Source organism: Cyprinus carpio, chromosome A8 (assembly GCF_018340385.1).
Source record: "Cyprinus carpio isolate SPL01 chromosome A8, ASM1834038v1, whole genome shotgun sequence".
NCBI lineage: Eukaryota > Metazoa > Chordata > Actinopteri > Cypriniformes > Cyprinidae > Cyprinus > Cyprinus carpio.
The window spans coordinates 4,469,329-4,484,801 of NC_056579.1; the positions used below are offsets into that span (position 1 = coordinate 4,469,329).

Consider the following 15,473-nt stretch of genomic DNA (forward strand, 5'->3'; position numbering starts at 1 on the left):
GGAGATAGTGCTATGACATTTATTTAAAAATAAAAATTGGTATCACACCTGAGACCTTCGTGTCCTACAGCACTTCCTCGTCGCTACACCCCGCCCCTATTGACTCTGCTTTTTACATTAACCACGCCATTCTTCCTCTTTATTTTTCTCCTAGGCGCGAGAGCAGGCGCACTGAAATGACGTCATTAACGCAGAGCGCGTGCTCGCTTGCAGTCTGTGCTGCAACGCTGGAGGTCAGTGCTGCGTATTTACCAAAAATTGTGATTATGATATGACATAATTGTCAATTCGCTTGACACGAAACTTTACATGTAATACAATTCTCAAAGAAAGATTCAAATAATAATTATGCACACTATTTACAAGTACACCCTGGTTTCTTTTTTTTTATAATTTTTTTTTCTGTCTTTTTTTCCCCTTCTTAATTTATGTTAGCGGTCAGGGGCCAACTTGTACAATAATACAATATAATTTGAAATATGCCATACAGACTAAGACATGGGATTTTTGTTTTCAAACTGTAGTCTGCAAGGTAGCGCTCTGTGGGGGAAATTAATAAATAAATAAATGCTAAAAAATGAGATCAAACTAAATAAATAAATTTTTATAAAAATAATAAATTAATACTAAAAATAAATAATACATCTAACATTACAGTACTATGTTGAGAACAAAAAAAAAAACATAATAATGTAATATAATGCAATAAAAACATTTCCCAAATAATATTTTACGCATTTTTTATAGGCCTAATAGTATATACATTTTCACAGTACAAATTATAAATGAAAATATATTGTTTTATTTTAAATTTCAGGGTGGGAGTCCCTTGCACAAGGATGATCATATCAGAAAGATTGGAAACACCTGGATTAAGAATTTTTTTTTTTTTTTTTTTTTTTTTTTCTGTAATTATGACAAAGCCCCCTGTTTTCAACTTTTTTTTATTAACACAAACTGGTAATATTTATATAATAAACGAATTAACCATAATTTATTTTGTAATTCAGAAATTAAAGAACTTTATGTTCTATATTAAAATAAGTAGTTATTGAGTAGTTTTTTTTTAGCATTTAAATTTGCATCAGAGTTAGATTATTTAAACGTATTAATAATAACTTATTAATTGAAATACTTTGAAGTCAAACGATGAGGCACTATTAAAACAACTACAATAATACAGGGAAATATTTAATCAGAATACACAGCTACATTTGAATGGCTGTCAGTGGAGAAAGATGCTTTTATGGGGTCAGTGAGGTCAACAAGCTAAATTTTGACCATCCCTTGATAGAAGCCATCGAAACAAACATGTAAGGCCACCAATCAATCCTAAACTGCTGGAACATTTTTTTTTCTTCTCTAATGATTCTCATATATTTCATGCCAAACAGTTCAGCCAGTTTGTATTGTGATCAACATTTCTGCACACAAAAGCAGTTTATTTAGCATACTGAGAAATCACCTCTATCGATTTTAAATGGAAAAAAACCCATTTAAGCCCTTCTTGTCTTTGTCAGTCTGTTTACGTGAATGGAAAAGAGGTTGCGAGCGTGAGCGCGGTGGAGCTGGCGAGCGCTAACGTTCGGGCCTGTATGTGTCGGCTGGACCTGTCCTGTGGTTGCTAATCTCTCCCAGTCATTCAGTAGCATTTCCCCCTCACTATGGTGCCGACTCCACCAGATAACACGGCTTCACCCTGAATGGAGGAAGCCCATGACAGAAAAAAGCGAACGATGTGCCTTGTGCACCAGGCTTGAAAAAACACCCATGCCATTGCTTGCAGCCTCTTTCTGTGCATCTCCCTTTCCCTTTTGCAATTTTTTTATAGAGTCCGGAAAACCAGAAGCCGCCTGCGTTGCACAATGAGGCTCCACTAGAAGCCAGGGGAGCAGAGCTATGTGGTCAACCATGAGAGATGGAAACAGATGGAGGAGAGGGGAGGGGCACTATCTGAGATATCATCGCCAACCAGAGTTCAGCTCACACAGAGACCCGTATTCCATAGCGCTGAGGCCTTTTTCCAGAGTGGCATGGAGCAATGCACGCAATAAAGCCAATCTGGCGGCTCAGTGATGCTGGGATTATAGTTTGTGTGTGTGTTTTGGTGACACTGAATGTCATGTCTTCCATAACAGTTATGATTTTGACTAGTAAGCAACCACTGAGAACTCTTTAGTAAACACATACTGTAACAACAGCTTAATAACACTCAGAGCACCTTAGAAACTGTATAGCAAAACCATAGCCAAACATTCTCACTGGGCAAAAAGAAAAAAAAAAACCTGGCCAAAATATATTTTAAATGTATTATAATGCTCAATTAAATATATAATGGTCTAATGCTCAATTAAATATTTTTAGTTTCTACCTTTATATACCAAAATATATTTTTAAAAATATACAAGTAAAAGGCCAAATATAGAAAAAATATTTACGTACAGTATTATATGTTTTTGCCTTTTTTTGCCATATATATATATAGAGAGAGAGAGATAGAGTACACACACACACACACACACACACACACACACACACACACACACACACACACACACATATATATATATATATATATATATATATATAAAGGGAGCAACATATGGTTTAAATAAGAAAGTGGAACATCTATGAATTTGCCTGTGATTTGCAAAACTAAGCTTTTATGTGTTTTCGACTATAAATCACACATGATAAACAAAAAATGCTGTTGAAGAAATGTTTCTCCCACAGCACAATCTGAACTAATTGGCACTGAAACAGCTCGTATGATTTATGCATTTTGGCATCACTCATCCCCTATGATTTTCGAGCAGCACTTGCTCCTCCACTCTATGGAAAATGCTGGATTTGCATATGTGCTGTCATGGCACATCGTAACTGTCGAACTCCCACTACAAGCTAATTCATGCAGGCTGCAGAGTTCTCAATGGAGTGATAGAAAAACCACAACCACAACGTCAAACGTCTGTTATGATGCAGTCACGTCAAGGAGCCTCGCTGTTTGGATATAAAGACTGTTTTGAATTCAAGCAAGTCTTCACGCTCCTCTTGTATCTTGTCAAGATTTACAGCAAATACAAAAAGAAAACGATACTTTACATAAATGTTTATTTGTAAACTGCATTCTTTTTCCATACAACATTTTAAAAACAAATTACAGATTCCACAAAGAAAAGTGTTAAAGAAAGTTCTAGAAAAGTGATTACAAACACAAAAAAGTAAAGGCAGTCTATATATACACTATCATTTAAAAGTTTGGGGTTGGTTTTTGAAAGAAATCTCTTCTGCTCACCGAGGCTGCATATATTTGATCAGAAAAACAGTAAAAAAAATGTGAAATTTTATTACTATTTAAAATAACTGTTTTCTATTTGAATATATTTTAAAATGTAATTTAGTGCTGTGACACGAAGCTGAATTTTCAGCATCATTACTCCAGTCTTCAGTGTCACATGATCTTCAGAAATCATTGCTTCTCAAGAAACATTTCAGATTATTACCAGAGTTGAAACAGTTGTGCTGCTTCACATTTTTGTAGACACTGATACTTTATTCAGGATTCTTTGATAAATAGAAAGCGTTTATTTAAAATTTTGTAACATTATAAATGTCTTTACTGTCACTTTTGATCAATTTAATGCATCCTTGCTGAATAGAAGTATCAATTTCTTAAAAATATATATCTTTCTGACCACAAAACCTTTGTCAAAACTTTCATGTAGTTTTATAACTATGGACATGTTCCACTAATGCTTCACAATATGCTTCATAATATTTTTCATCTTTCAAGCTTTTCAAATCAAACAAACTTGAAAAGTGTGTTTGTTCTATCTTTCTTTAAAATAAATGCACACGATTTGATGTTTTGTATACAGTGGATTGATGTTCAGATATCATGTGTGACTTAAGCATCCAAATATTTTTAGGGCAACATGTTTTTTTCATGCATCCACATCTGTTAAATTTTCAAGTATGTTTTTACTGAGTATCTTAACACATGGCTGGGCAGTTGTGAGTGTTTTGTACAACTTTTCCCAGCTTTCCATGGTTCCTGTCACACCAGGCCGGGTAAGATGGCAGCTGGTGGGTGGTATGGGTAAGGCAGGCTGGTGGCTGTGGAAGGCAGCGGTGGGCGGCAGTGAATGGGAAGAGTGGCTGTAGATGCCCAGAGCTCCTGGACTCTGAGAATACAAGTCGAAATGCTGATCGGATGCAGGATTCTTTGAAAAGTATAGATTCTCCTCTGTGGCGCTAAACTTCTTCCCTTTCCTGTTCTTGCTGGACACCTTACGGTTGCGGGTCTGGATGCCTTCCTTCTTCATAGCGAGCGGTCTGTTCACCTGATGAGAGAGATTATGTGTAATTTCTAGCCAAATGGAATTGCATAAATAATGATAATCTGGTCGAAATTCGACAAAACTACTTTACGGTGTAGAGTAAGTCAGAAGTTGGCTGAAAGTGTTGCAGAGCTACAGGGAGGAAATGACTACGAATGATTTGTTTTTGTTTTGTTTTGCTCGCAATACACAGAAAAAATTCATGCAAATCAGGTAACGGCACAAATGCAGGCAAAAATTTGGTGCTAGATGTAATTTGCATGCCACAATTCCCACTTGTGAGTGACACGACTTCACAGTGGATTCCATCGCAGATTTTTACATGCATCAGCTTTTACTCAATTAACCCAATTCCGTTTTTACATTTGCATAAAAAAAGTCAACTGAAATGAGTGAAGTTGCTCACATTGTGAAGCTTGAAATAGAGTCCGCAAGCGTTACACACGGGCTCTCCGCTGGCGTTGCGTCTCCACAGCGTGGTGGTGCTGGTCTGACAGTTCGCACACTGAGTTCCTGTTCGCTTACTGATGACCTACAGAGAGAGAAAAATTATACAGCAGAAAGTTGAGATCAGTAAGACTTGGGGTTTTTTTTCTAAAGAAATCAATACTTTTATTTGGCAGAGATGCATTAAATTGATCAAAAGTGACAGTAAAGAAATTTAAAGTACTGCAAAAGATATTTGAAATAAATGCTGTACTTTTGAACTTACTTCCACAACAACATTAAGCAGCACAGCATCAAATTAGCATATTAGAACGATTTCTGAAGGATCATGTGACACTGAAGACTGGAGTAATGATGCTGAAAATTCAGCTTTACTATCACAGGAATAAATTACATTTTAAAATACATTCAAATAGAAAACTGTTATTTCGAATTGTAGTAATATTTCACTGTTTTTACAGTATTTTTGATCAAATAAATCTTTAAATAAATCTGTTTTTTTTTAAGTTCGTTCTCTAAATCAGTGAATTGAGTATATGTGAGGTGTACCAGTCTCTTTTTGGGTCGGATGAGGGGTCTGTTCTGTCCGTTCATCTTGTGGTACAGACCGCAGGCATTACAGAGGTAGTGTCCCGTTCCATCACGCCGCCACAGAGGGGTTGCAGTGGCCCCACAGTTCACACACTCACGCGGCTCTGTCACCACAAAAGATCAGAAATAATGTTTACATTGCACATCATTGCCCAGCTTGATCAGAAATACACAATGAAACAAATTCTTAAAAATAAAGATTTCAATTAGAGCATTTACAGACTGATGTCCTACTTTTATTCTTTAGTTTGTTAGAAAACCATTTATGTGCTGGTGATTTTTATACAATTCAGAAACCAATGTGCTGATCGAGTAACAACAAAGAACCATACAGTAGCTGAACCAAAAGTACTGCAAAGAACCACTGAAGAACATTCAATTTTAAAAAAGATTGTAATTTTGACAGTAAAAAAATACTAGTCTAAAACCCTTTTAGTTGGTTAACAATAAGTTCCCTTATTCTATACTGTAAAACTCTATCTAAAGGGATTTTTCATGTAATTTTACAGTAAAATACTGTTTAATTTACAGTTTTTGGAAGGGAAAAGAATGCTATTCATCTTAGTTCATTAGGGTTTTATGCTACATCTTATGTTAATTCATATTTATTGCATAATTGTCATGTGTATTAGTATTTACCTCAGTAATTATGAGGTACTAATTGTATTAGTATTATTGTTTTGATTTGATTTGATTATTTTTTTTGTTGTTTTAAGCTTTTTCCCAGTTAATTTTGATAATTTTATCAGAAATCAAAACATCAGAAGTTATTTTGCTTCTCAAATAAATCTATCTTGATTTAAGAATGTTTAGATATTTGTATTGGAAAACAAGACAAAAATATATAGTAAAAAAAAACTTTTTGCAGTGTTTTAACCCACAACTCTAGTGCCACCCCACATTATCTGCCTGTTATGATACTTCCTCACCTAATGGAGAGAATTTCATCTTGCTGCATAATTTGGGTGAGAAGGACGAGGGTGTGTAGAGAAGTGAACTGTTGTAGTCCTGCGTGAAGCTCCCGTAAGGACTGTAGTGGCTCAGTGACTGCGAGTGTGTTTTTGAGGAGTGTGTCTGCGCATACACACTGCTCACTGAAGGGGAAAACACACCGCCAAACGCCTCTCCACCTCCAGGAGGACTCAGCCTCTCTCCTTTCATGCTCTCCTGCACAATGAGGGTGTCCTTTTGGTCCTGGATAATTGAGGGCAGGGCAGAACGAGGCGGTCTGGCAGAGGAGAGGGGCGTGGAGCCGTGGAAGGATGAGGAAAACGCACTGCTGTGCCAGGATGATGGGGATGATGAGAAAAGGCTGGTTAGAGATGGGCCATTCGAACTTTCCAGCCAGGACAGGTTTCCCAGGAATGGAGAGGAGTAAACGGGATATACTGAGGGAGAGAAGGAGGAAGGAAGGAAGCTCAAAGAAAGGAACTGAAATCTGGGAAAGTCTGTTAATGCTGCTCCATTAGGCTGCTTAAGTAAAACGAGCATGTTGATAGCACCACAGAGACACAGTATTTATATATATTTTTAAAAGAGTTTCAACTTTCATTCAATTACTTTTCTGCATATTAAACTGGGATATGTATGAAAGCCTGTTTCTGCCACTGAATAAAAAATAAAACAAGGTAATTGCGACTTTTTATCTCACAATTCTTTTTTTCTCAGAATTGTGATATAAACTCGCAATTCTGACTTTATAACTTGCAGTTTTGACTTTATAACTCATAATTGCGTGTTATAAAGTCAGAATTGCAAGAAATGAACTCACAATTCTAAAAAAAAAAAAAATCAGAATTGTGAGTTTATATGGCAATTACCTTGTTTTATTTTTTATTCAGTGGCAGAAACGGGCTTCCATAGTTATGTTGTTTTATTTTTTATTCAGTAGTATTATTTTACTTGTGTAAAGTAAAAATGCTAAATTAAAAAAATTAAATTCTTATATTTTTTACTATTTTTTATTTTTTACTGAATACATTTTTTTTAAAGTAATTGCGATTTTTTATCTCACAATTCAGACTTTTCTTTCACAGAATTGTGAGATATAAACTCACAACTGCAAGTTATAAAGTCAAAATTGCATGATATAAACTCGCAATTTTGGGGGGGGGGACTGTTATGTTCTCAGAATTGCGACTTTATGCCTCGCAATTGATAGTTTATATCTCGCAGTTCTGACTTTATTTCTCAGAAATGCAAGTTTATATCTCACAATTATGACTTTTTAACTGGCTATTGTGAGTTTGTATCACGCAATTCTGAGGAAAAAAAGTCAGAATTGTGAGATAAAAAGTCGCAAAAGTCACATTTTTTTTTTTTTATTCAGTGGTGGAAACAGGCTTCCATACAACACAGTCTTTAACAATACATTTTAAATATAACCATTGCTGAAGATGTCCCATACTTTCACTTACATATAGTTTCTCTGTACTAGTGGGTTCTTTTTACATTATTTATATGTTTTTTTCTTTATAGGACAACAACAGAGTACATTTTGGAGATGTTAATACTATGGCACTGTTCCAAGAAAAAGTAATAGCATATGAATATGGTAATTGTTCAGTACAGTATACACTACTATTTGATTAAATAAATGCAGACTCAGTGAGCAAAAGAGACTTCTTTCAAAAACATTTCAAAATGGTACAGACCTCAAACTTGTGCATGGTAGATATGTATATCAAAGTACCATGTTACATTGCCATAATACTTGACAGTGTGCTGTGTCCTGTACGTGCAGCACTGACCTGAGCTGGTTTGAAAAGCTCCAGATGGACGACCATTGACAGGGCTGCTGAACAAAGAGGGCAGGCTGCTGTGATCAGCATCGGTGTAGGGGTACACTGAACCCTCCTCAGTGTGGACCATATAGCTGGAGTCAGGTGTGTAAGTGGGCATCACCTCTGATGATACCATGGAGGAGGAAACCCAGCGAGCCTGTTCAGTGGAGGTCTCCATGTCTGTCCGGAACTCCTTTTGTACCGCGTGAATAGGGAAATTTAATGCACATGGAAAATGTCACATAAAAAAAAAAAAAAAAAAATTATATATATATCCCTGAAGTAGCATGTTAAAGTGTAGTGCAATGAGGGAAAACCTCCTAATTATGTATAATTCTGTCAGTAAGAACAAGAAGAATTTTTTGCATTGAGTGTATCAGTTACAATCCAAGCTATTATTTAATTGTTTCAATAACTGCAATAGAATATCTTCAGTTAAAAGCTGAACCACATAAAAATAAATTTCAGAAATACATTCTGAATATATTTGGAAATCAAGCTGGAATCCCAATAACATTTAAGACCATATTTACATTTCAGATTCACATTTAACACAAAACCCATACTTTCACATAGCAAACAAACCCTTCTATCTTTGGCACATATCTTAAAATAAATGATACTGATTTGAAGTGCACAAGACAAATCACAACAGCAGTCACCTGTCTATTTAACAGAAATTACACTTAGAATCAAATTACTCTAAAAACAAGATAAGCATCGCTTGCATTGTTTGATTTGCTAATGCAGCTGTAGATATGGTAATGTAGATCTGATTGTAAAGTGGCATACCTGAGCTTATCTGTTCGGTCTTCAGGACAGGTGTCTGTGACGAAGATGAGCACCGCTGATGGGTCAGAACTTTATGTGTGAAGATTTCTGTGCTCTGGCATTGTGGGTGATTGAGGTTAGACATGTGGGGACAGTGGGCGGAGCCACAGACAGGTCAGCTTCAGCAAATGGGGTGTCTCATAAGTTCAAATGCACTAAAAAGTCTGGAAATATGCCACATCAGTCTACACTGCAAATGAGAATTTCAAATATGCAAAGACAACAAAGAGTATAAAGACCAAAATCAAATACTCAGATCTGCTAAAACACACAGAAAGGTTTCTATGTGGAAGTTGAACCGAATGCATCAAGAAAATTTGAGTAAATTCTCAAATACTAGCTTTAAACTATTTTACAATTATTCTTAAAGTATAAAGACATATAAAAAGCAATATAAAGAAATAACCAAACTCATTTACTCACATCTACATCATTTACTCACCCTCATGTCATTCCAAACCTGTACGACTTTCTTTTGTGGAGCACAAAAGAAGACATTTTGAAGAACAACTTTGGACCCCATTGACTTTCACTGTATGGACAAGAAAGAAAATGACTGGAGTCATTTTTCAAAATATATTTTGTGTTCTACAGAAGAAAGAAAAACCTACAGGTTTGGAACAATGTAAGAATGGGCAAATAATGACAGTATTTATTTTTGTGTGAACTATCCCTTTAACTAAACTCGCTGTAAATTCTATTAATTATAACCAACGTAAAAAATAAATAAAAATCTTGATAAAAGCCAAACCACCAATGGAACAAAAGGGAAAGTGGAGCCAATAAAAGATGCAAAGCACAGCTTAATATGTAACACAAGAGGACAGTTGAGCTGATTGCATTAATGCAAATAGAGACAAATGCTGCAATCGTTCTAAAGACATCCAGCTTCACCACATGCACACAGAGCGGGGCTGTGGAAGTCATTTGTTAATCAAAGCGTACCGTTTTCTTTCCTTTTGTTTGTTCAGTCTGAAGGGAACTTAGAGCAGTGAATGATGCTGTGTGTTGTGTTTATCATTTAGCTCAAATAATGGAAAGTATAACAGACTACAACAGAATAAAAAGTCCTGGTTTGGAGTTTATTTGCCTGAAATATAGTGTCCATGTTAATTTAACAGATTCACTGAAGTTACACTATCTGCTTCCACCTCTGACAGAGAGGCTGTGTGATGAGATTCACAACTATGACTGTGTTAGTGCTTATAGTAATAAAGTTAATATAATGTAAAAACAGCTATAAAACAAGGACAGAACTGCTTTGTGCACTATTAATAGAAACTAGTTGTTTGCATGATCAGTGATAAGACTAGCTTCCTTCACAGCTTTTCAACAATGTAATGATCATTTGAAAGGTAGAATGCTTCCTTATTGTTATTAATTATATAACAGTGGATGTACACTAACCTACTGTTCAGAAGTTTTAATGTTTTTAAAATAAGTCTCTTCCTCTCACCAAAGCTGCAGTAAAATTGTGAAATGTTTTTACTATTTAAAATAACAGTTTTCTGTGTGAACAATTTTAAAATGTAATTTATTCCTGTGATGCAAAGCTGACTTTTCAGCATCATTACTTCAGTCTTCAGCGTAACATGATCCTTCAGAAATCATTCTAATATGCTGCTGTTAAGGAAAAACTTCTTATAATTAGCAATGTTAAAACAGTTGTGCTGCTTTATATTACAATTGTTTCAGTTCACAACAACAGCATTTATCTAATATATATATATATATATATATATATATATATATATATATATATATATATATATATATATATATATATATATATATATATATATATATATATATATATATATATATATGTGTGTGTGTCAATTTTCGATCAATTTAATCCACCCTTACTAAAAAAAATCTTACTGTGCCCAAATCTTTGAAAAGTAGTGTATGATTCACAACCTGGTGATTTGTTCTTTGGTGCAAAAAACTGGTGCAGGGAAGAGTGCTGACACTAAACTGCATGAAGCATGATCAAACCTGTTCTTGTGCATCACTGTATATAGTTACAGCTAACTGAATAAAACCAAAATCAGTTAATTTCCACTGACTGGTGTGAAATGATAAGGTTAATGGTTGTTGAGCAGAAAGGAAGAATCGTGGGACTTTTTTTCCATTGGCATTTTACAATTCCTCTGAAGTGGAGTAAGTAAAACAGTTTTAGATGATATCAAGTCAAATAGGCTGTTACTCTAGCATGTGTACTGTAGCATGTAAATTGAAACCGAAATATTTATATACAAATACAGCTAGACATGCCGTTTGAAAGTTCACTTATAGTCTGTTCAGCAAAACTGAACATTATATAGCATATTCCTTTTTAATAGAGCATTATAATAAATAATCTGAATATTTATTTAGTTTTTCATCCTCAAGAAATGACAAACTACACTTTTGTTAATTAAATGGTTTGACTTTTTGTCATACTTATGACTTTTTATTAGGGCTGTCAAATGATTAATCACGATTAATCACATCCAAAATAAAAGTTTTGTTTACATAATATATGTATGTGTACTGTGTATATTTATTATGTATATATAAATACACACATGCATGTATATATTTTATGTTATGTTTATATATTAAATATTTTATATATAATATAAAATATAAGAATATAAAGAATATAAATGTATATACAGGGCTGTCAAATGATTAATTGTAGTTTATCACATCCAAAATAAAAGTTTGTGTTTACATAATATATGTCTGTGTACTGTGTATATTTATTATGTATATATAAATACACACACATTTACAGTATGTATATAGATAAGAAAAATATGTTATATGTATATATTAAATATATTTATATATAATATAAATATAAGAATATAAATATATAAATGTATATACATGTAAATATTTTCTAAATATATAATTTATGTGTGTGTATTTATATATACATAATAAATATACCCTGTACACATACATATATTATGTAAACAAAACTTTTATTTTGGATGTGATTAATCGTGATTAATCATTTGACAGCCCTACTTTTTATGTAATAATTTTGCCTTTTCATTGCATAATTGATTATCTCTTGAAAATATTTGATGATATTTAAACACATCAATCTAGGCATGCCATTTGAGAGCTCATTAAAAGTATGTTCAGGAAAACTGAGCCTATTTCATCTAATTACATATTTTAATTTAATTTTCCTTAAAAATGAAATAAATGTGCATGACTTAATAGGCCTCTTCCTGGTGTGAAACAAAGTACAAAGCCCTTCATCTCTGCTCATACCGCTGTCACAAACAACTCTGCGCATGTCTCTGGATCAGACTCGGTCCACCAACCTTTCATGTAAAGGTCTATCTACTGGGAATTCAGAAGGTGTGTGCATGCACTGTCTGTGCTTTCCTCCACGCTGAGGGATGGGCAGCTCTGAGTGATGAGGGTCCGTGAAGAAATACGGATGGAGGAAAGCCTAAGGAGAGAGACGGGGCACTAAGAGTGTCACTGGAGTTACACGACTAAATAAATCTTTACTTCAAATGTGCACCTGTCTAGTACTGATGCTTTGTTTGGTTGGAGAGATGAGGAACTTCTTCAGCAGGTCCAAAGCTTGTGATGACGTGTCAGGCACGATCTCATCCAAAGGAATGGGGGGGGGGGTTTCTTTAAAAGTGATTTTATTGTAGTCTGGTAGTTCTGTTATTTCCTAGATTAGATCAACAAGACATAGGCAAAACAATGACCCATAGTTCACCCATTGTGTGTCAAGTTGTTCTAAACTGTAATGATGAACGGACATAGTGAATGCAAATGAGAGCTCACTGGCCAAACTTTCTGGTTGGGAGTTCCCAGCACTCGTAACACACACCACAACAGCTCAATGTCATTCTCTCCAGGGAAAAGTGGAGAGTTATTCAACAGCTCCCCCAAAAATGCAGCCCACTGCCCTGAAACAAGCCAGAAGCCACTCGGACACACCAGCTGAGTGTAGAATGGACACTACTGCCATCTAGTGGACACTCGAGGAAAGAGACAGTTAAGAAGGGATTAAAATATCTGCTTTAACTTTACATTTATTGTACTATGAAATCTGACATTCAGTCACAGTTTAGTTTGAGTTCATTACTTTGGTACAATTTATCTAATTTAATTTAAAAAAAAAAAATCAAAAAATGAAAACAAAGACAACTGTCAACTATACATTTTACAGCTACAGATTAATAGACTGGATAGTAATTATAATTATTTATTGATGGATAGAAAGATAAAAATGTAAAAAATACATGCTGATGCATTTTACATTCTTTATCAGTAACATTTTACTCAATAATTATTTTTTTAAATTATAGGAAATTTCCTATATTCCACAATTTCTTACCAGAGATCAACTCCTTCATCATGTTTCCGAGCACCATACAAAAGTTTGGGCGCTCTGTACCATTTGAAACACAGCACATTAAAAAATTTTAGCCATTTAATCTATGCTTTAACTGAATCTCACTGCTAGGACCAGTGTAGCTCAATGCCGGCTTGACAGAAGAATATCACCTAGTGACTGTACAGACCATCTCCTTCATTGGAAAAGAGCCTGGCCAGACTGAAGTCAGCCATCTTCAGGTGACCTGTCGAGCTGATTAGAAGGTTTGCAGGCTTTAGATCCTACACACAAAAAAAATGCAAAGCACATTAATAAGACAGATCACAGTGAAGGATAAATGTAGTGACATGAGGAACACTGGCTCACCCGGTGCATGATGGAGTTCTCGTGGCAGAAAGCCACTCCTTTCAGCAGCATCATCATGTAACCTTTGACCTGGGATGCGGTGAGAGGACGCTGGGAATTCCGAAAGACTTCTGACAGATCTGAAAACATGTATTCAAACACCAGCACAAAGCCTGCGCCGCGAGGGAAGACATCCTTCAGCTCCACCACCTACAGAGATGATCAAAACAGAAATAAAAATACATCAAATGAGGGAAATATAAATAATATAAATAATAAAGGATTCCAGGTTGTCCAAATCATCATAGCATGGAAGCACATTTCTGCCACATGAAAAAAAAAAAAAAAATCTTGCTTTGGTGAATCATAATGATATAAAGAAAAATCATAATTATGACTAAAGTTCTGACTTTTTGTCATAATTTTGACTTGTCATAACTTTGTCATGATTTAGACTTCTCATAATTGTCTTCATCTCATAAATGACACGTCATAATATCAGCTTTTCATCTCATAATTTTAACTTTTGTTAACATTTTTAAATTTTGACAAATTTCTGCCATGGGTTTGCAAGTCATAATTTAGACTTCTCATAAGTATGTCTTTTCATCTCATAAATATGACTTAGTATGTCATAACTTCGACTCTTCCTCTAATAATTTTGACTTTTTGTCATCACTTTGACTTTCATTTCATAAATTTCTGCCATGATTTACTATGGCATAATTTCAACTTTTCATCTTAGAATTATTACTTTTTATGTCATAATTTTGACTTTGTCGATTTCCCATTTTTAACTTTTTGTCATAATTTTTTTTTTTTTTTTATAAAATAATTTTGACTTCACATCATAATTTTGATTTAGTATTGCCTAACTTAATTATTTTACGTGGCATAAATGGGCTTCCATATTCATAGAATGTGAGTTTCATAAGCAAAAGAGATATATCTTTACTACACAAGTCTTCAGTGGTCAGTATCTCCGAGACAGTTTCTGTACGGCAAGCGAATGAAGACAAAAGTATTTTTAAAACGATCACGTACTGATTTATTCTAGACAACCACATAAATAAAAACGAACATTTTTTAACAAAAATGGAAAGAAAATTTTTTATATTATTTTTTTTATTATTAGTATGTATAATTTTATTTTTTTTTTTAAGATCTGTTGTATAAAAAGATATGTGTGGTGTGGATATGGGGGCTGTTTTAGACGGACATCATAATCGATTGCGCTTACTACTATATATATATATATATATATATATATATATATATATATATTTATAGCGATTGTTGATCTACATTTGTGTGTCAGATACCAGCATAGAAATGTCCCTAGGTTTATGGGTAATGTTACCAACCCACGAGTAAAAACATTTTATCCTGGATATCCTATAACTTATTGGAAAGCATTTTTTTCCCCCTATGCATACATGCATTTTCATATATATATATATATATATATATACACACACACACACACAGTTAACCCTTTTCTAAATTCATGTTGTACACTTACGAGGCAAATAGACTTAAGCAACCCCATGTGTTAAAAGATGTTAAACTTGTCAAGTTTTACCTACATTTGAGGGCAAATATGGTAAATTTTTGACTTATTTGTAGGATTTAAAGAAAATATTAATGTTAAAATCCCAAAGCCATGTCTCATCTTTTTCCTGATACAAATAATCTTTAATATCTTGCTGGTCACCTATATTTCTTGAACATAACATTTCTCAGAAGACAAGACCATCAGCAACACAAATGACA

General features: G+C 34.3%; 1 pseudogene; it reads right to left on the minus strand.

Moving 5' to 3' along the window:
* Positions 1 to 3,926: 3,926 nt before the first annotated feature.
* Positions 3,927 to 9,310, minus strand: LOC109089297 (annotated as a pseudogene).
* Positions 9,311 to 15,473: the final 6,163 nt, after the last annotated feature.